At 40.7% G+C, this 23,010-nt stretch overlaps 1 protein-coding gene across 6 annotated transcripts in view; it reads right to left on the bottom strand.

Moving 5' to 3' along the window:
- Positions 1-23,010, bottom strand: part of ARHGAP28 (Rho GTPase activating protein 28) — a 94,827-nt gene that overhangs the window by 44,069 nt on the left and 27,748 nt on the right. Inside the window, exon 1 of one of the 6 annotated variants that reach the window (XM_038392826.2) lies at positions 18,169-18,576. The exons of the other annotated variants lie outside the window; for them this stretch is intronic. The gene's annotated coding sequence lies outside the window, so the exon portion shown is untranslated. Of the gene's footprint in view, positions 1-18,168; positions 18,577-23,010 lie in introns of those variants that run through there. 6 annotated transcript variants of the gene reach the window in all.

The raw sequence follows: 23,010 nt of genomic DNA, 5'->3' as shown, positions 1-23,010 counted from the left end.
GTGTCTCAGACCTACAATACAGATACCCATTATAAAGCAATAAGTTGGCCTACGTGAGTACTGTTATGCCTTTTGAGCCAAATATTTGAGGTCTTAAAATGGACGAGTCAGCTATTTATTTGATGTAATCCTGTTTATTTACAAAGCGTACACAAAGTCCTGTTTCCTGGAACATAGTAGGAATTAAACAATAGAAGGCAGTTTCTTTGGCCATAGTTCCAAGCCTCTTTCCAGCTAGTATTCTGCCTACAAAGCTCTCTTTACCTTCTCTCAGGGCCTTGCTTTCACTGTTTTTCTTGCTGTCTACTAGGATATTTGGCTGCTTGTCTTTGTTCCGGATTGCTTTACAGACAGATATACTTCCGTCAGAAAATGACCAGTTAAACCCCTCTGCTCACATAACTCTATTTCTGACAAGCCTTACATGTGGCCTGTGCTTTGAGTGGTGGCTCCTATTGTTTCAGAAGCCTTTACTCCAAAAAAGGAGCTTATCTGCTTCTTACATTTATCCTGACTGAAGGCATCTGTCGTGCCCACCAACTTCAATGAAGCTTCACCCATTTTCCATTGTAACATTACCATGCAGATGACAAACAACATGAGAGTGCACAACAGACAGTGCAATAACATTGCTAATGCTGGATTTCACTACTGATTTTCACAAAGGGTCCAGTCTCAAGACCTTGTTGAACTGGGCCCACAAAATCACATTCACTCTTTTCAGCAAAGTGCCATTGTACTTGATATTTTATTGCAAAACACACAGTATGTCAGCGTTGTACTTTACTAGTGAGCTATGAAGTATTATAATAAATACTGTAACTAATACTTTTATCTTTCAAGACCTTTCTTCCTACCTCCAAAATACATTTTGTCATATTGTGTTCTTGATTTTTTGATATTATGCTTATTTGCTAAATCATAAAACATCTACCTATTCTCTCAGTCATTAATAGGAATTAGTAAGGATCTGCTATAATGTTTGTGTCCAAATGTTACCTGCCACCAGTTAATAAAAAACATTTTACTCTATAACTATAACCAGCTTTTATATGATATGTTCAGAAAGAGGAACTGAGATCTTGCTAATATATTAATAAGGAATACCCTGTGCCTGGCCTGTGCAAAGCAGTAGAGAATGATCATGAAACTTCCTCTGTTAATAAGCCTTCAACGTGAAGGCCAGTCACAATCACAGTCCTTGAACTTGGGGGGAGGATAAAGACTATTCCTTCTAAGTGCTCCCTGGGGTGATAATGACCCAAAAGGACAGGGAGGGACAGGAAGAAAGTGGCACACAGACCCAACTCTGTCTTAAACTAGCTTTCTCACCAAACCCCTGGGCCCAATGTACCAGGAGTAGCATATAACACCCACTGCAAGCTCTGGAAAGTATTCTATTCCTCCTCACCCCCAAAACAAAGCTGTCCCTCAGTGGCATGCCTGAATCCTAAATGATTCAGAATAAGAAGTCTGTGTATTATCAATAATAAGAATGCACTCTGACAACTTTCCTTTTTTCTTTGGGTTGGAAAAGGATGCTTTCTACAAATATATTAAGAAGCATCTTTACTTAGTAGAATTTATATTTAAAAGCCAAATGTGCTAATTTAAAAGTTTTATGGAATTCAGATGTGAACAAGTTTTAGGACTGTACCTTAGGCCTACATCTAAAGGGATATAGTTAAAATAACAATTAGTCATCATAGTCAATGAAGCCTTCCCTAGGCATCACTTCCAACTTGCAAAATCCTGTCTTATGTGAACACTTTAAATATCCTCAACGGTTTCCAAGATCATAAATGCAAGGGAAGTAAGTTCTTTTGGCCCCTTGGTGTTTGCATACACGTGTTTGCATACAGGTTTCACTGTAAATGAAACCCGCACATAACATTAGCTTATCAAAGTGTCTTACAAGCATTAGTTTATTAGGTCTCTCTATGTGAAGAAGATGCATTTTATTTGGAACGAGAATAAATTCAGACACACAGCTCAGTGGCTTGCTCAAGGTCACACAGTGAATTTGTGGTGGAGCCAGGAATGGAATCTAGGAGCCCCCACTCCCAGTCTTCTGCTCTGACCACTAGATAACACTCTCTTCCTGTGTTTATTTATTATAGTCTCATTTATGCATGGTATTGCACAAATGGTAAGGAGGGGAAGGAGCCTTCCCCAACACCATGCTCTTTTGCATAGGCGAGTCACAATCTGATCTCTTAGTAAGTAGTAAAAGCCATTTATTCATGTCTGAATATTGGTGACATCGTAGCAGAATTTTCAGAAGCCTTCTGTACACATTGCTAGCTTGGAACACTCAGCCGCTGACCTCCCAGTGATCTGTGCACCCTACCTATCCATCTCCTCACTGGCTGTCAATTACCCACCTGTTATAATGGTCAGCCACCATTCCTTTCGTTATAACTTTCTTGAGGTTATTTCCATCCCTATACCTGATGTGACTAAAGTACATAGGTTTGCACCTGTTGATTTTTGACAGCAGGGTCTGCGTCTCTCCGATAATATTTCTAGCCCAAGCATTCATCTTCTTTTTGGTCCAGGAGATAAGTAAAAGTCTTTGCCAGCACTACATCTCAAAGGCTTCAAATTTCTTCTTGTCAGCACCATTAATTTCCCATGATTCACATCCATAAATTGGTCTGGTAAAAATTAAGCTTTTCACCAATCAAATTTTGAGATGACACAGTTTTTCCAAGCTTTCATAAAGGATGCCACGGCTGAGCGAACCATTCTTAATCTTCTGATTTCTTTGGAACTGCTTCCCTGGGTGGATATATATGATCCCAGATAACTGAATTCATCTACTTGACTTAACTTGACTGTTAATTGGAATGTCTACTTGCATCTTGTTTTTGTTAATCTTATCAACATGCATGTATTTTGTTTTTGCCTCATTCAGGAATAGTCCATATTCCTCACTAAATGGTTTAACAGATGCAACATTCGTTGTATTACATTGGTGGCTGTAGCAAAGAGCATCGTGTTATCAGCATATCTGAGGTCAGTTAAGAGGTGTGCATCTGTGGAAATCCCAGGTCCATTTGCTTTGTCAAAACCTTCCAGGGTTTGTCTCATAATAAATTCTGTATACATGTTGAAAAGGCTTGGGGATAGATTACACACTTGCCTCACACCCTGCCCATTGGAAAACCATACGCTGTCATCTGAGGCTGTTTGCAGCATGGTCTGTTGTGGAGAGTAGAGACTTATACAAAGTTTAAGGAGATGCTTTACAATCCTCACGTCTGCCAGTATCCTCCAAAGAGGGTCATGTTGGACAGTGTTGAAGGCTTTTAAGTAGTCAATGAAACACAGGATCAAAGAGTGATTATACTTCCTGAATTTTTCAATGATGTGATGAATGTTTATTATTATGCCTCATCCCTCTCTGAAACCAGCTTGTTTTGGGAGGTAGTTCTGCTTATATCATTTGCTTAATCTGATCCTGGATTATGTAGAGCAGAACTGTGCTCACATGAGATATCAGGGTGAGAATAAGATTGTTACTATGCTCTGATGTCTCCTTTCTTTGGTAAGGGCAGAAAGATTCCCTTTGTCCCATCATCCAGCCAAATTCTAGTCATCCATACATCATTACATATTGTCCACATGAGAACAACATGACAGTCACCAATTGCCTTTAATAATTCTGCTGGTATGTTACCTATCCCTGATGCTTCTCCAGTCTTCATTTTCGTAATAGCACTAGGGTGACCAGATGTCCCTATATTATAGGGACAGTCCTGATATTGGGGGTATTTTCTTCTATAGGCGCCTATTACCCCGCACCTCATGTCCTGATTTTTCACACTTGTTGTCTGGTCACCCTAAATAGCACACACCGCTTCCTCTTGCAGCATTGATAGCTCCAGCTCTGTACTCCCCTTTCTGCTGTTGTCTGTATTGTAAGTAGCTCTGATGAGATAGACACAGTAATTTCTCCACCAGTGTATGACATTACCTTCAGTGAGGACTCTGTCACTATAATCTTTTATTATACTGATTGCAGGGAAATCTTTTTGTGAAGTAGGGCAGTCGATTAATTGCAGTTAACTCATGCGATTAACTAGAAAAATTAATCATGATTAATTGCACTTTTAATTGCACTGTTAAACAATAGAATACTAATTAACATTTATTAAATATTTTGGATGTTTTTCTACATTTTCAAATATATTGATTTCAATTACAACACAGAATACAAAGCGTACAATGCTCACTTTATATTATTTTTATTACAAATATTTGCACTGTAAAAATGATAAACAAAAGAAAGAGTATTTTTCAATTCATCTCATACAAGTACTGTAGTGCAATCTCTTTGCCGTGAAAGTGCAATTTACAAATGTAGATTATTTTTATTATATATCTGCACTCAAAAACAAAACAATGTAAAACTTCAAAGCCTACAAGTGCACTCAGTCCTACTTCGTGTTCAGCCAATCGCTAAGACAAACAACTTTGTTTACATTTACAGGAGATAATGCTGCCTGCTTATTATTTACAATGTCACCAGAAAGAGAGAACAGGCATTTGCATGGCACTTTTGTAGCCGGCATTGCAAGGTATTTACATACCAGATATGCTAAACATTTGCATGCCCCATCATGCTACAGCTACCATTCAAGAGGACATGCTTCCCTGCTGTTGATGCTCATTAAAAAAAATAATGCATTAATTAAATTTGTGACTGAACTCCTTGGGGGAGAATTGTATGTCCCGTGCTCTGTTTTACTTGCATTCTGCCATATATTTCATGTTATAGCAGTCTCGGATGATGTCCCAGCACGTGTTGTTCATTTTAAGTATGCGTTCACTGCAGATTTGTCAAAATGAAAAGAAGGTACAAATATGAAAGTTCTAAAGATAGCTACAGCACTCAACCCAAGGTTTAAGAATCTGAAGCGCCTTCCAAAATCTGAGAGGGATGAGATGTGGAGCATGCTTTCACAAGTCTTAAAAGAGCAACACACCCATGTAGAAACTACAGAACCCGAACCACCAAAAAAAGAAAATCAACCTTCTGCTGGTGGCCTCTGACTCAGATGATGAAAATGAACATGTGTTGGTTCACACTGCTTTGAATCATTATTGAGCAGAACCTGTCATCAGCATGGATGCATGTCCTCTGGAATGGTGTTTGAAGCATGAAAAAACATATGAATCTTTAGCGCATCTGGCACATAAATATCTTGTGACGCCAGCTACCAAAGTGCCATGCGAATGCCTGTTCTCACTTTCAGGTGATATTGTAAACAAGAAGTGGGCAGTATTATCTCCTGCAAATGTAAACAAACTTGTACATAATTCTACATTTGTAAGTTCAACTTGCATGATAAAGAGATTGCACTACAGTACTTGTATTAGGTGAATTGAAAAATATTATTTCTTTTGTTTTGTATAGGGAAAATACTTGTAATAAAAATAATATAAAGTGAGCACTGTACACTTTGTATTCTGTGTTGTAATTGAAATCAATATATATGAAAATGTAGAAAACATCCAAAAATATTTAAATAAATGGTATTCTATTATTAACAGTGTGATTAATTGCAGTAAAATTTTTTAATCACGATTACATTTTTTTAATTGTTTGAAAGCCCTCCTAAGAAGTCTGACTATTGTGAAATCACCTTTTGTATAATTACTGTCCTTGTAATCCTCAGTTTTGGACATTTTGCCTTAATGTATTCCCCTACATGAACCAGCTGAGCAGCGAACAGCAGAGAGGCTAACAGAGGGAGTTTGCCTGGGATCTGCCTGAGAGGAGGTACGCTAAGGGCTGCATTAAGGAGGCTGTGTTGGTGTGCCTTGAGTGGGCCTGACTGTTATAAAAAGCCAGTCAGCTGCGAACCAGCTGAGCAGCGAACAGCAGAGAGGCCAACAGAGAGAGTTGGCCTGGGAGTTCACCCGGGGAGAGCCCACTGAGGCTTACATCTTGCCGGCTTCTCTGAATAGTTACTACAACTCCTGAGGAAGCTTATAGAAGAAAGGTAATATGGATGGGGAGTGTTCATCTGTTGTGACCTGCACTGGATGTGCCATGTTTGTCTTTCTTCCATAGGACAGAAGCAATTTTGTCTGTACAAAGTGCAAGCTGGTCTCCATATTGGAAGAGAAGGTTCAAGGTCTGGAGAAACAGGTATCGACCCTGCATTGCATAGGAGAAACTGAAGATTTCCTGGACAGACGTCAGGATATGCTTCTACAGACACAACATTCTGAAGATTCAGAGCAGGCTGCACTGTGGGGACAGGAGGACGGTGAAGAAATTTGGCAGCATGTGACCTCCAGAAGAAGAAAGGGGAGCGTCCATGTACCAGCAATGCAGATACAGGTAAGTAACCGTTTTAATGTTCTTTCCACAGGGACTAATGCGGAGAGTGGACTAGATGACACATCTGAGGGAAGGGAACAGAAGGAGACTCCGCCGATTGGAAGGCATGAGATGCACTGTCCTAGGGTTGGGGGTTCTATGACCACCACTCCCAAGGGAAGGAAGCAGGTGGTGGTGGTCGGGGACTCTCTCCTCAGGGGGACTGAGTCATCTATCTGCCGCCCTGACCGGGAAAACCGAGAAGTCTGCTGCTTGCCAGGAGCTAGGATTCACGATGTGACGGAGAGACTGCCGAGACTCATCAAGCCCTCGGATCGCTACCCCTTCCTGCTTCTCCACGTGGGCACCAATACAGCAGCGCACAGACAATCCAGGAAGTTTTTGGAATTTGTAGGGGACAATTTCCGGTGCAAGTACTGGAGGAACCAACTAGGGGCAGAGCTCTTCTTGACCTGCTGCTCACAAACTGGGAAGAATTAGTAGGGGAAGCAAAAGGGGATGGGAACCTGGAGGCAATGACCATGAGATTACCTAGGGAGGTGGTAGAATCTCCTTCCTTAGAGGTTTTTAAGGTCAGGCTTGACAAAGCCCTAGCTGGGATGATTTAACTGGGACTTGGTCCTGCTTTGAGCAGGGGGTTGGACTAGATGACCTTCTGGGGTCCCTTCCAACCCTGATATTCTATGATTCTATGATTCTATGGTCGAGTTCAGGATCCTGACACAGGGAAGAAAGGAAAGCAGCAGAATACAGACCCTGGACTTCAGAAAAGCAGACTTTGACTCCCTCAGGGAACTGATGGGCAGGATCCACTGGGAGAATAACATGAGGGAGAAAGGAGTCCAGGAGAGTTAGCTGTATTTTAAAGAATCCTTATTGAGATTACAGGGAAAACCATCCCAATGTGTAGAAAGAATAGCAAATATAGCAGGCGACCAGCTTGGCTTAACAGTGAAATCCTTGCTGATCTTAAACACAAAAAAGAAGCTTACAAGAAGTGGAAGATTGGACAAATGACCAGGGAAGAGTATAAAAATATTGCTCAGGCATGCAGGAGTGAAATCAGGAAGGCCAAATCACACCTGGAGTTGCAGCTAGCAAGAGATGTTAAGAGTAACAAGAAGGGTTTCTTCAGGTTAGCAACAAGAAGAAAGTCAAGGAAAGTATGGGCCCCTTACTGAATGAGGGAGGCAACATAGTGACAGAGGATGTGGAAAAAGCTAATGTACTCAATGCTTTTTTTGCCTCTGTCTTCACGAACAAGGTCAGCTCCCAGACTACTGCACTGGGCAGCACAGCTTGGGGAGGAGGTGACCAGCCCTCTGTGGAGAAAGAAGTGATTCAGGACTATTTAGAAAAGCTGAACGAGCACAAGTCCATGGGGCCAGATGCGCTGCAACTGAGAGTGCTAAAGGAGTTGGCAGATGTGATTGCAGAGCCATTGGCCATTATCTTTGAAAACTCATGGTGATTGGGGGAAGTCCCGGACGAATGGAAAAAGGCTAATGTAGTGCCCATCTTTAAAAAAGGGAAGAAGGAGGGTCCAGGGAACTATAGGCCAGTCAGCCTCACCTCATTCCCTGGAAAAATCATGGAGCAGGTCCTCAAGGAATCAATTCTAAAGTACTTAGAGGAGAGGAAAAGGATCAGGAACAGTCAGCATGGATTCACCAAGGGCAAGTCATGCCTGACTAATCTAATTGCCTTCTACGATAAGATAACTGGCTCTGTGGATGAGGGGAAAGCAGTGGACATGTTGTTCCTTGACTTTAGCAAAGCTTTTGACACGGTCTCCCACAGTATTCTTGCCAGCAAGTTAAAGAAGTATGGGCTGGATGAATGGACTATAAGGTGGATAGAAAGTTGGCTAGATTGTCGGGCTCAACGGGTATTGATCAATGGCTCCATGTCTAGTTGGCAGCTGATATCAAGTGGAGCGCCCCAAGGGTCGGACCTGGGGCCGGTTTTGTTCAATATCTTCATAAATGATCTGGAGGATGGTGTGGATTGCACCCTCAGCAAGTTTGCAGATGACACTAAACTGGGAGGAGAGGTAGATTCATTGGAGGGTAGGGATAGGATACAGAGGGACCCAGACAAATTAGAGGATTGGTCCAAAAGAAATCTGATGAGGTTCAACAAGGACAGGTGCAGAGTCCTGCACTTAGGACGGAAGAATCCCATGCACCGCTACAGACTAGCGACCGAATGGCACGGCAGCAGTTCTGCAGAAAAGGACCTAGGAGTTACAGTGGATGAGAAGCTGGATATGAGTCAACAGTGTGCCCTTTTTGCCAAGAAGGCCAATGGCATTTTGGGATGTATAAGTAGGGGCATTGCCAGCAGATTGAGGGACGTGATCATTCCCCTCTATTCGACATTGGTGAGGCCTCATCTGGAGTACTATGTCCAGTTTTGGGCCCCACACTACAAGAAGGATGTGGAAAAATTGGAAAGAGTCCAGCGGAGGGCAACAAAAATGATTAGGGGACTGGAACACATGACTTATGAGGAGAGGCTGAGGGAACTGGGATTGTTTAGTCTGCAGAAGAGAAGACTGAGGGGGGATTTGATAGCTGCTTTCAACTATCTGAAAGGGGGTTCCAAAGAGGATGGATCTAGACTGTTCTCAGTGGTAGCAGATGACAGAACAAGCAGTAATGGTCTCAAGTTGCAGTGGGGGAGGTTTAGGTTGGATATTAGGAAAAACTTTTTCACTAGGAGGGTGGTGAAACACTGGAATGCGTTACCTAGGGAGGTGGTGGAATCTCCTTCCTTAGAAATTTTTAAGATCAGGCTTGACAAAGGCCTTGCTGGGATGATTTAGTTGGGGATTGGTCCTGCTTTGAGCAAGGGGGTGGACTAGATGACCTCCTGAGGTCCCTTCCAACCCTGCCATTCTATGATTCTACATGTAGGATAAAAGGTCACACTGAACCTTTCCTAAAGGCAGTGCATCAGCCACTCATTGTTTCCCAGAGCTCTGGGAGGCATCAAATCTGAAGTAAGCAAAAACCCTATGGACGCACAAGCACCCATTGGATCGTTAGCCTCTGCACTACCTATAGCTGGTCACTCTGCATTATAGACACAGCATAGCAATGTCTGTTCATTTGTATGCAATTATAAACATGAACAAGATTAGAAAGAGTGGGCTAACTTGCAGACTGATCCAGAATCTATTCACACCACATAATATGGGATGGAAAGGCCTTTGCCAGCAGCTCACATTTAGCCAGACTTATTATTTAAAACATATACGCAATACAGCTACAACTGCAACAAATCTAGTGAGTCTAGAGAACAGATGAAGTTTAAATAATTCAATAAGCAAAGAAGGAGACTAAGTAAAACCCGAATGGGCTTGTGCACTGGAGGTTGTTAAAAATTTGTTTTGCCTCTAGAATCACCAGCTAGTTTGCACAAGAAAGGAGAATCATGAAAATATTAAACACACAAAATGGTGCTAAAATCACAGTTAGGGGCAAATTTTCCATCATCCTCAATACAGCCTCTAATTTTGTCCAGGCAAATATGGTAATTTGCACTTAATTACTGTATTTGCATGCAGAAATACTTGTTTACAAGTGCAAGATTATCTAGGTACCTATTTATCATACTTGAGGTACTTCTAATGCAGCTATCCCTTTAGCACTGAAACACTATTATTACTGTTATTAGATAGTAACTGAGAAAAGAATTTGGCCCTAAGAAACACTGAAAAGCAAGGGTATTTTACCCCTAATTCAACCCTTTATGACTCTAAGGTTTGATATAGTTTTACAATGTGATCCTTTGTACTTCTCAACTGCTGGGCCTCACTATATGGGTGGTGTGTAGGGGGCAATAGTACAATTTTGCATGAGTCTGACTTTTAAGTGTGACAGACTTGGTTTGTGATGACCTGCTCACACACGGCTGGGAGTCCCTATGACAGCTTTAAAAATGTAATTTTGTTTACAAAAATCCATTTAGAGCATTCCTTGATTCATTAACTTCAAATCTCAGGGCTCCATAACCATTCACTTCTCACCTTTACTTTTAATTCTTAATACTTAATACTTTAATTGCAATTGCAACATTCACAGTAATATATTTCAAGTAAGGGACTAAGCACTAGAATTCACAATATATTAACTACTAATCACATTGCATGATTCATATCAAATACCCTGCATTACATTAACAAACATTATGGTCAGTACCATTTGCAGGGTTGGCCTGAAAGAATGTAAAATAATCAAAAAGGAATTTTTAAAGACGTCTAAAATAATTCTTTGGTGAGGACTTTCTTGTTAAATATTTCCACAGAGGAGGAGACAACACTGACTGCTGCAATAAAAATCCTGGGCCAGATTCTCAGATAATTGTAGAGTGTCATAGAACCATTGACTTTAATTGATTTTATATGTAAAAAGCAAAAATGCCCTTATTTGTGGTATTAATTTCACATCAGATTATTACAAATAGGAAGAAATTTAAGAACAGATGTACTTCTCACCATTTCTCTCTGCTATCCAACAGCTTTGGGTTTGCCATAAAACAATTTTTAACTCACAGGCTATCTTTTCCATGGTGTACTGTAATTTATGGCATATTGGGTCACTGTGATGGAATGAAAACTTGGTTGGAAAGTTTTTTACCCAAATAAACATACGAGCATAGTCCTATTTTATGTTACACAAGTACACTTGTAGGGATTATAGAGTACTTTGGAAAGAATCCCAAATCAGCCAATTAGAATATACAGTGCTTGTGCTGGTAATACTACTTAATAAAAACAATGTTGCTGTGATGTCTAGAAGAACTACTTCATTGCAATCTGCTTCTGTTTTTGCCTAGAGAAAAACAATCATCTAACATGGCAACTGCAGAAGAATGGATTATTAGCTCTTTATTTCTCTGTATTTCTAGGTACTTAATCTGGACCTTATCCCCAAAGTATATAAAGCATTTTACGTGCCAAAAAGTCAGGATACAAAACATAAACCGCTCAGCCATATAAAGATACAGATTGAAATCCTGACCCTATTGAAGTCAATGGGACCTTTTTGATTGACTTCAGTGGGGCCAAGATTTCATCCACAGTCTATATATATAAACAGCCATATTAGAACTGAGATAAACTGGAAACAATTAGGGCTGACTTGTTTATGCTCCTAAATGTCAGATTTTTAGGTTCTATTAAATGTAATTTAATATAGAATGAAATAAAGTAAGTAAAAATTAACCTCATCTACCACTCAAGCCATCATTAATTGGCATTTTTTTTGTAGGTATAGGGCAGAGATTGGTCTTGAGGAGATATTTAAAGGAGAAGGTGGGGTAGACTCACATAGAAGTGCAGGGAGGGTGTTCTATTTATAACATAGGCATATTTGTTTGTGCCAGAAGTTTTCAAATAGGTGGTTGGGGCTGATATCAGACAGAATGATGGTTGGTGGAGTGACACAATAGGAGACAAAGCCAGGTAAGCAGGGAAGAGTAGAGTTGAAGATGATGATTGAACTTGATGCAGGGAAACAGGGGAGCCAAGAAAAATGGAGTTTAAGGTCACAGAGTTCCAACAAATTACACTCCCTTGTTCCTATGTGTGTAAAATGTCAAGAGAATCAGACTTCCCTTATTGTGTGGTTCCGTTTTCAACAGAGGTGTGAAGAAAAAGATAGAAAACAAGCATTTCTTACATTTTGGCTACCCATTTCTGATAAACTGGGAACCTATCAAAATAAATGATCATCTGTGGTGTTAAAGTGATTACTCAGACTGTGCAAAACTACCATAAGAATTGCTTCTGCGTGTGGTATTGTCAAGGCAACACCCTAAATTCCAAATGTTATTTTTCTAACTAGGGCTTGAATCATTCATACTGAGTTTCTCAGCATAAAATGGGCTTGATTTAAAGAGCCAACAAATTCAGCAATGGCTCCAAACCACTTGGATTCCAATGTGGGCTGGAACTACTTGGCCATATTACCCTTCTTGATAATATCCATAAAAAGGATAAAATCACAGTAAGCAAAATATTTTAAATGGGAACATAGGAAACCATATACCAAAGGGTGATCCACAGCCTTCCAGTTTCTCTCAGTTACCTTAATAGTGGTCACATCCCACAACCTTTTGGCTAGGTATTTTTTCTACTTATTTTCTTTAAAGATCTACCAAAAATATTTCATGCTGAAGGGCTCTGAAGGCTACAGTAAGCAGCATGCCAGTTACTTCAAAGCAAGCTATTTACCCTATCTCCAGATTCTTTGAAGGTTCTGTAGCTGGAGGGAATGCTAATCTTTATAAAAAAAATGATCACTTTAAGGGTCTGATCTTGCAATCCTTTACTCATGTGAGCAGTCCTAACTCATAGATGTAACCCTATGTAGTCAGCAGAAGTATTCTCATAAGGAAGTATGATATCATTACGGTGCAATTTTGCTTCTATCGAAGTTTTTTTTTTAATCATTGACTTCAATGGATGTAGGATCTAGCTCTTAGAAATTTATGAGGGGAGTGGGCTTTTGTTCCGAGAGAAGTATTCAAGATTCTAATACTTGATTGAGATCCAGACATGTTATTTTAGCTTTCAAACATTTTTAAATATACAAAATCCCAATTTGGATTATTCTGGGAAATGGAATCCTCCTATGGCATAGAAACCCTCTCCACCACCCATCCCAGGCATCAATATCCTGGATAAGCTCCGGCTGCTATGACAGCCTGTAGAAAGCTTCAGATTGTTCATAGCAGTACTGGGAGACTAGTTTGGCATGGACCAGTTCTAATATTGATGGGAGTGCAAAAGGGACCTTTGAATATTCCCTCTTTGGCTGTGCTGAGTGTTCCTCCACTACAACTGAAAATCGGACCCTAAACATCAACAATTCTGTTTTGGTGCTTGCCAGATTAGGGCAGCAATATCACTGAAACAGTAATAACTAAAATATCATCCTAGCCATAATCAGGAGCACTTCACATCTTTAAAGCGCTGTACTAGAGCTGATTAATTGTCACTGTACACTGAGAGTTGGGCAAGTAAGCATGATTATCCCTGTATTATAGGTATAGAGGAATAAAGTGACTTGTCCAAGGTTACACAGCAATTCGGTCACAGAACTAGGATTAAAATACAAGAGTTCCTGGCTCCCAGTCCCATGCTTAGAGCATGGAATCACTAGTCTGTGATTTAAAAGTGCCGTACACCATGGAATAGAGCTCTTTCTGCTTTTACAGTGTTGCCTGGTTGGAGCTTCTAGCTGAGCTTTGTCAACCTACCACATATTCTTGACCAGATGTTCTATAAAAATAATTAATATCACTATGCAAACAAAGTAGATCATGTCCAAATGCTCAAATGTAAACTGACTGGTAAAACTAAGCTGGTTGTTGCTCTTCCTATCATCACAAATTCATGTTTCTCTTTCCATTCTTGTCTAGATAAATGCCATGATGCGTGTTGGGGTGAACATTCTCAGGGTGCTCATCCATCTTTTAATGATCATATCAGCTCAGTGACTATGCAGGTTCTCTATGAATGTTACAAATCTGCAATGCTGTCCTCCCATGAGGACACTGTATTGCTTATCCATGCCATTGATATAATACACCTTGGCTGAACTGTTATAACACTCTCCCTTTGGAGAATTTCCAGGCAGGGGCTATATTTATGTCAGTTACAATGGATTCAAAATGCCTCTGCCAGGATTTTTAAAACAGACTAACACATCTTCCTCTATTTTACTCAAATTGAGGTCACTACTCTGCCTTCCTGTAAACATATTAGGTTGATTGTGAGTGTTGTTGTTTCAGACATTTAGGCATCAAAATCAATGGGAGTTAGGCGCCTGAATAGCTTTGAAGATCTGGGCCTTACCTCTTATTTCAGCTACTACTGCTGCAGTCTACAATTTGCTGTTGATGGGTCACTGCTTGTTCCTGGAATCCCAGACAAGACTGTAGACTATGGGTAAAAATTTCAAAAGTGCTTAAGTGACTTAGGAGTCTAAGTCCCATTTTCAAAAGTGACTTAAGCACTTGGGAGCCTAAGACTCACCTGTGGTATTCAGTGATCACTCAGTGTACAAGGTGCTTGTAAGAGATCTAATTTATTCTGTATCTTGTTCTAACTGGCTGTGCATAATAGGAGCTTAATAGTGCCTTGCTCAGACTCTGTGTCTGGGAAGCTCTGCTCTTAAAGGCACAGACTGCAATACAGCAGCACCAAGAGTCAATAAGACCTATGTGCCTGAGTCATTTTGAAAATGGGATGTAAGTGTAAAATCACTGGCCCACTTTGGAAAATTTTACCCTAAAGCTTTAAACTGCAGTGTGCATTCTATTTGAAATTCCTATTCAGTGGACATTAAGCTTGCCATTTTACGGGTATTTTCATATCTAAATTCTAGCCTTATCTTTTAAAACTTCCCTTTGATTAGCACAGCTGCTGTTTATTCTTTTTACTTGGCTTGGATTTCTGCAAGGGCTCTGCAGAGTAAGGCTGTTTGTATTTTATTGTGCTGTTAATCTTTTTTTCTTAAGAAATACATGAACAATGTCCTAAGGGGAAGATTATTACAGCTATATGAATACATAACATAGAACAGAACAAAATAACTGGGGGAAGGAATATTTTCATAATCTTCTGGGAGCCTTATGAAGAAGTCTAAATAACATGGAGAGACCTTTCATAAGATATATCTCAGACCAACAGAAATTGGTTGCTCAATGGCAGTAGTCTTTAAAATAAAGATGGAGCAGAACTATATTTAATATATTCAATATAGTTGGGAATCAATTTGGGGAGCGGCATACATCTCAAAACAGGAGGTTGCCTGATAACTACGTTCTCTTGCATAGGTTTCACTCTGTAGAGTTTTCAAAAATAACTGACAAGTTTTTACATGGTTCTAAAATAAAAGCAGAGGCTTTCTAATACAGGATAATTAAAATGTTTGAATAAAATATTGTGTAACCTTATTCTTAATGTTGCTATGCCCATTTACAAAATCTAAGGATCTGGCCATTATGTTCAAACAATGTATCACTAAACACCAGAGAATTTCTATAAGTCTATGCCTTTCTCATGACGGTGCCAAAGGAATCCTACTTTTCTTCCTCATCGAGGCAGCAAGGCTAAACCATGCAAAATGTTGCTGAACCATTAATCAGTTTGAAAACCTGAACTGCCGCCGCTTAGCCCCAGAGCACAGCAACTCCTGTTACAAGGAAGTCTAACCTTAAATGTCCTTCTGGGACGTAAGGAGTGTTATACATTAGACACAGGAGGCAATTATTCCATTTACTTGGCACTGGTGAGGCATGAGCTGGAGTAATGTGTCCAGTTTTAGGCATGACACTTTAAGAAAGATGTGAACAAACTGAGCTAAATTGAGAAGAGGTTTGGAAAGCATGACCTATGAGGAAAGGTGGTAAGAACTGGGGATGTGTAGTCTTGAGAAAAGAAGGGGGGACATGATAACAGACTTCAAATATGCCAAAGCTTATTATAAAGAGGACAGTGATCAGTTGTTCTTCTTTTACACTGAAGTGAGCATAAGTAGTAATAGGCTTAGTTTTCAGCAAGGGAAACTTAGTTAGATATTAGAAAAATAATTCTAAGTATAAGGATAGTTAAGCAACTATAAGGATAGTTGGAGGCTTTAAGAACAGGTTTGACAACCACCTTTCAGGAATGATCTAAGTATATTTAATTCTGCCTCAGTGCAGGGGGATGGGCTAGATGAAGTTCACCAACATCTGTGATGGCTTCATAGACCATTGAAAGGAAGCCTAAAACATAACCAGAGGGAAAAAAATGTCCTTTCTTTCTAAGAATTCATCACATCCACACGTGTAATAGTTACAGAAGCACAGAGGGCAATCAGAACCCCCTCTGGTGACTGACCCCGGCACATGTTTCTGGCAATGAGCCCTTGGAACCTCTAACAACAATTTTTCAATACCTCCTTTCATGCGGGGAATCTACTACTCATCTTAAAACATGCAATAGTCTGACTAGTTCTAAGGAAACCACTGCTCACCAGAGACATCACAAAGTTCTAGGCAGTGTTTAATCTCTCTCCCTTTTCTAAGCAATTTAATCAAGAAACTAGCTAGCAAAAGTCAGCTGCTCCAGTGTGGTCAGCTGCATGGATCTTTCGCAGTCATATGTCAGGCCTGGGCATAGTACAGAGAAAGCGTCTGCTGCTGTGACTTCCTGAGCACAGACAACTGAAATACATTAATACACATCCTGTTGGAGTTCTCTGCAGTATTGGGTACCTCTGATGGCACTGGCCTCCAGTGGATTCCCAGTAAACTGCCAGGTTTGGGGCCAGGTCTTGTGGCTATTTGATGGGCACAACCTTTTCAACAGACAGGATAATAGGGGAAAAACTCCTCAAGGAGCTCCCCGGATAAAGTATCTACCATGAATATTTATGTGGCAGGTGATGATCCAGGCTCAGGGGATTTTGGAGAAGGAATGGTTGTGTTGACCATTTTAGCATGTGCACATACACCTGTGGCCATTAGAGCTGTTAAAAGAAACTTTTCCCATGGCTCCAAAGCTGTGCACTTAAAGAGAAATGGTACCAGAGTTGTGCAAGTTAGCCAATCGGTGTGATAGAAATCAAAAGGAATGTTGAAATAAAAGATGAGTGTGGGGTGGTGGGGAGCATGGCAATGGGGAAGAATGGGTATATTTTTATATTTGTTTACTTAATTTTATAAATACATTTTTCAATTCCTTTTCTTTTAAAATATTTTATTGGTTCAAAAAAGGCATATGTCATCTGCGTTACATTTCACCAGAACGAGGAGATTTACAGTGACAAGGACGTATGATAGTTTATAGGTCCCTTGAAAATTTCACATTGTACTAATGATAAACTTTTTTTTAACTGATCTTCAACATATTTTTCTGGATTTCACCTAGTTGTTATCAGATTTACATTCCTTTGGGTAAAAAGAGTCCTTTAGAGAATAGTCTGCAATATTTGAAAATCCTGACTTCCAAGTACTCAGAGCTGAAGAGCTGAACTACATTTTAGATAAGTTCAGATGCAATGAACATTTGGAAATTGTAGATCTGGATAATGCATCTGTGAATTTAAAATGTGTTGTTTCTCATCTAGCTGTGTAACTTGTGATATTGTGGTCCATTCAAGACTCGGGGCCTAATTCTGCTCTCCCTGATACTGGTGTAAATGAGGAATAACTCCACTGAAATAAACAGAGTGTAAATGGTGTAAATGGTGTAAATGAAATGAGAATCAGGTCACAACATTCAGAAATACCTCAGTGTCATATAAGTCAGATATTACATAAAATTCAAGAAAGTGAATTTCTGTTACACAATAGGGAAATTTTTGTGTAATTTTATGTGAAGCAAAAATTCTGTTCCAAGAAGTAAATCAGGAGGCAGTTACTGAAACTTGTATTGTAGGGGTAAACAATTGTCATAAACAGTACAGTAATTGTAGAAGCTACATGCAATATTAATAGGATCTTTAAAAGTTTCATGACATTAGACCTTCAAGTAATTCTGTTTTTCTTTACATTCAGTCAACACTTTTGGAAACACAAAACACACACTTATGCCTGTCTTGCAGTCACTTTCACTTACAATGTATCCAATTGTTTTTCTACAGTGGATCACTCTGTCCCCCCTTTCCTTTCCTGTGTAGCTGGAAAATTCCACTAGTTATATCTTTGACAGCTTTCTCCCCATCCCATCATTGCTTGTTTAAGGAAAACAAGAAAGGAGAGAACATTGAAAGTTGAAAAATTATTGATTTAGTAAATTCTATAAACCTTACCTTGGACCTGAATAAAGTCTCACTTATGATATCCTTAAAGGAACAGAGCAAAATATATTTGAAACCAAGTTTCTTCATGCCTCCAGTGGCAGTAAATCCTTTCCCAGTCTACAGTCACAAACATGCACACTCTGAAAGCTATCTGAACACACTGTGATAGGATAAAGCTTTATGCCTCTAGTCATACAAGGACTAGAGACACAAAGAGCAGTGGAGTTTCTGGTCCTTGTGAGAAACAGAGTCATACTACTCTGTAGCTATTTAAAGAGTTGATGCCTTCAGGATAAATGCTCATAATGTGTTTTCCTGTTTGTGTCAGAACTTAAACCTTTCCTCTATTTCCTAAGAGGAGAAATAAAAGCACAATCTGTTGGTAGTAGCTCTGTGATTCATGAGAAACACTGTAGTGTGAGTGAAATAGAAAGGCAGGGCTAATTTATTTGTTTTCCACTGAAAGGATGTAAGGCATTTCCCATTAATGTTATTTTAAAAAATCATAAATAAGTGACCACATCTAACGTAATGAAGAGTTCTATCTGTATTGATATTGAAACCCCACCCAATCCAAAACTTCAGTACATAATGCCATCTGGGAAAGAAAAGTGAGCCAAAAACATGGATTACAGGGAAATCTAACATTTATGCAAAAAGCCTTTCTGCTTCAGGAAAGTGTCCAAGAGAGTAGATCAGCCGAACACTTAGAACATGAGGAAGCTTTCCGATGAAGTGAGCTGTAGCTTACAAAAGCTTATGCTCAAATAAATTTGTTAGTCTCTAAGGTGCCACAAGTACTCCTTTTCTTTTTACGAATACAGACTAACATGGCTGCTACTCTGAAACCTGTCTTTAGAGAACATGCAACAGGTTTCACATTAAGAAAGCCACAGAGCTGGATTTGTATTACAACATTTGCATCCAGATCCAAAACTTCTGAAGTTTGTGCATGATTGGATCCAGGTTTTGGCTTGGGTCCACCTCTAGAAAATACACCATGGAAACAATTCCTTACTGAAGTCTGTTAACTCACTGAAAGGAGATCCAATAAATAGCTTTCAAACAAGATAAGTATTCCAAATGTTCAAACATATTTATGAAAAACAGCTTTACTAGTCTGTTTAATTATCTAAACAGGTCTGTCTAAGACACATTTCCTCTACCCTTTCCACCCCCAAGTTGTAGGAGGAAGAGCTGAAACTCTGGTTACAGCCTCATGTGACATCTCAGTTCAGGGCCTCCAGCGACCTTGTTAAAGTCATCCAACAAAGTAAGGAAGAGAGAACCTGATATTTCTAATGTAAAAACCAACCCAACACCAGCAGAAAAAAAATAAAGAAATAGGAGGAAACAATCTCTGTGATGGCCATTATACATCTGCCGGGGCAGTAAAGGGGAAAAAAACGGGATTTTGTTTTGCAATTCACCTTTAAGTTTAAATTGTTTTCTTGTAAATTTTTATACAGGAAATCAAAACTCTTTCTCAGTCTCATCTCATAAAATGTTGTCTTTATGTGGCCTTTTGATTTCATAAATCTTTTTGGATTTTAAAGGTTATTGTCCATGGGATCAAGAATGCAGTTTGCTAGTCACTGTTTGTGATTATGGACGGCTAGTCATACTTTAGTTTAAAGGATGAGCTGCAGGGACCTGAATGGCTCAGGAGATTGGCAATAAGCTTTCATGCTATGAATTCAGCTTGAGTTGGTAATGACTGAAATAATGTGGTGGTCTCAGTCCATACCCACCTAGACAGGCACCTATATTACAATACTATCACCACAGGCACTAACTGAGAAGCTCAAGGCTGAAGGTCATGGAGACTGACTTACTCCCCCACCTTAGAGGATTTCTCTCACCAGTTAAGTGGTGGGATAAAAGGACTGGAAAAACTAGCAATGCTGCCGCTTGTGTGGGACCTGTTGTGTGGATAAATGATGACATTAAAAGGACACTGTCAGGTCATTTTAAACACAGTTCTAGGTTTTGTATTGACAACTTTTAACAAGATCAAATATTAGGAGAAATGTTCTCATGACTGTTTTTCAAAATTCAGTGAAAACAGTATTTGTTTGAACATTTCAACGTTCTTGACAGTGTGCGTACAATAATCTAAGGTGTTATTAGTAACAAAGTACGGTTGTAAGAATGTGGCCCATGCACTTTAACCTAATACTGTCCCTTTAACAATTTCCAGGGCCACAATCTTGGCAGGAACTCACACATGGGTGCTTAGAATCTCCAGGGCAGGATTGTCTCTTACTATGTGTTTGTACAATGTCCAGCACAATGGGGCCATGACATCTTTTGGGGCCTTTAGGCACATATAATAAATAGAAATGATAAGTAATAATGGACTACTATACCACTTGGAGCCCCACTGAAGCCAGTGGCTCTCTGCATGTCATAGAGGTCTGCCTGCCAACATTCTTTGCAGAATCAAGGCCTTCATTGGTCAATCAAGGAAAAGTTGTTTTAAGGAACTGTCATTTTTCATGCCATGTGCACAAGAAGCTCTGAGCTGATTTTGAAGATTGTTTATACAGGGAAAAAAGGGTGTAATATTTCAGAAGCAGTAATGCTGAGCATTTAATAGCTATCAATGACCACTGTATCTGGTCTTGCAGTATGATTTTCCTCAGAATTAAACAAAATGAGACACATAATAGAAATGTAATTGACACAAACCTTTAAAAAACATCATCTATTTTATTGCTGCATACATATATGACCAGCTCCTCTGCTTAAAGTTAGGTATGTGCTTTAGTTGATTCAGTTCATCACGCTGATGAATCTGGGCAATAAACAGTAATTAAGAGCTCCCACTTTAACAGGTAAATGTTACTGCGACATCGCTTAAAGCAGTGGTTTTCAAACTGCAGGTCGGGACCCAGTACCGGGTCGTGGAATGTAAGGCACTGGGTCACAGCGACTCTGGTCAGCACCGCTGACCGGACCATTAAAAGTCTCATTGGTGGTGCTGCCCAGCTAAGACAGGCTAGATCCTTCCTGTTCTGACACCGCGCTGACCCCAGAAGCATCCACCAGCAGGTCCAGCTCCTAGGTGGTGGGGCCCCCACCCTGAGGACCACCTTTGCACTCCCATTGGCTGAGAACAGGTCAATGGGAACTGTGGGAGTGGTGCCTGTGGGAGAGAGCTGTGAGGAGCTGCTTGCGCACCTCTGCCTAGGAGCTGGACCTGCTTTTGGCCGCTTCTGGGGCGCAGCGTGGTCCGCGGTGCCAGGACAGGCAGAAAGCCTGCCTCTGCACCTCCGCTGCACTGCTGACGGGGAGCCAGCTGAGTTAAGCCCGCACAGCAATCCCTTGCCCTAGCCCTGAGCCCTCCCTCAAACCCAGAGCCCCTTCCTGTACCCCAAAACCCTCATCCCCAACCCCACCTCAGAGCCTATACCCCCATCCCAGAGCCCTAACCCCCTCCAGCCCTGAGCCCCCCCAAACCCAGAGCCCCCTCCTCACCCCAAGCCCCTCATCCGCTGACCCAGCCCAGAGTCCCCTCCCACACCCTCATTCCTGGCCCCACCCTACAGCCCTCACCCCTGCACCCCAACCCTCTGCACCAGCCCTGAGCGCCTCCCATACCCCAAACCCCTCATCCACAGCTCCATTGGTTTGTGGGTATCAATTTTCTTCAACTGGGTTGACAGAAAAAGAGTTTGAAAACACCACTGGCTTAAAGGACTCTGCTAAACTTTCATATATAGGTTGACAAATTCCAAAGCCAGCAGGAACCATTGTGTTGTATAGTCTGACCTCCTGCATAATGCAGGTCATAGAACTTCTGCCAAAATAATTCCTAGATCATATCTGAAGAGCATGAAAATGAAACTCCAGAAAGGATGTGGAAGAGTCTTAGTTTCACTAATTATTCTGCAAAAATGAAGCTGGCACAATCATAAACGTATATGGCAACTTGCACTGAAACATAATTACAGCTTCCTTTACAGAGGCTCAACATATTGATCTATTCCAGCTCACAACAGGCAGAAATCAGAGAACCTTGCATAACAGAATTTTACACTAACTCTGGGATCCATTAACCACACAGGCTCCAGATCTGCTTTCATTCGAGTGAAATAACATTATCTCGAAACTTAAAGATAAGTGAAACATCTCAAAATAAGTCATTAGAGGAAATAAAGAGGAAGAAATGATGGCCAAAATATTAATAGGTGACTGTGACAGGGTGCTAAGCAGAAAACTGCTTAGCCAACCCTCTGTCACCCCAGCTCCAATTAAGAGAGGTGAATTGGAGCTCGGTAGACCACCTGGCCCTGATTGGGGAAGCTTGAATAGCTGTTCCCTCATCAGGCCAGGGCTGGATAAGAGCCCCAGGGGAAGGAAGCTCGGGTTGGGGGGCGGGGAGCTGGAAAGAGGAAAGCTGCAATAGAGGAAAGGCAGTGAGGGGAAGCAGAGAGAGAGATAGTTGGCCCCCTCTCTCCTGTTGGTGGACTGCAAGAAGGGGACTATGTATATGGTGGAAAGGTGGTGGGAGCACAGCTTGTAAATAAAAACACCAGGCGGGCACTGCACCTAAAGGTCTCTGTTTGATTTTCTCAGCCTAGTGGGGGCAGGAGCCAAGGGGGGCCCTGCAGGGACACTGTTACAGTGACATATGTTAAAGTAACTATTGTGATAGAACATAGAAATACATCGCTTGCTTCCCCAGCCCTTGCATAGACAAACCTCCCACGGATGCCACTGGGGTCCTGAAGGACTGAGCCCTCCATTACTATGATTCCAAAGATCTAACTCATCCAGTGGGCTTTGCAGGGGGAGTTTTGCAAACATCTTAACAGGAATTTGTGATTAACAGGAGACTGCTAAACT

This window comes from Dermochelys coriacea, chromosome 2 (assembly GCF_009764565.3).
Source record: "Dermochelys coriacea isolate rDerCor1 chromosome 2, rDerCor1.pri.v4, whole genome shotgun sequence".
NCBI classification, from domain to species: Eukaryota; Metazoa; Chordata; order Testudines; family Dermochelyidae; genus Dermochelys; species Dermochelys coriacea.
The sequence above is the reverse complement of the archived record's forward strand: the minus strand, read 5'-3'. Positions and strand labels throughout refer to the sequence as shown.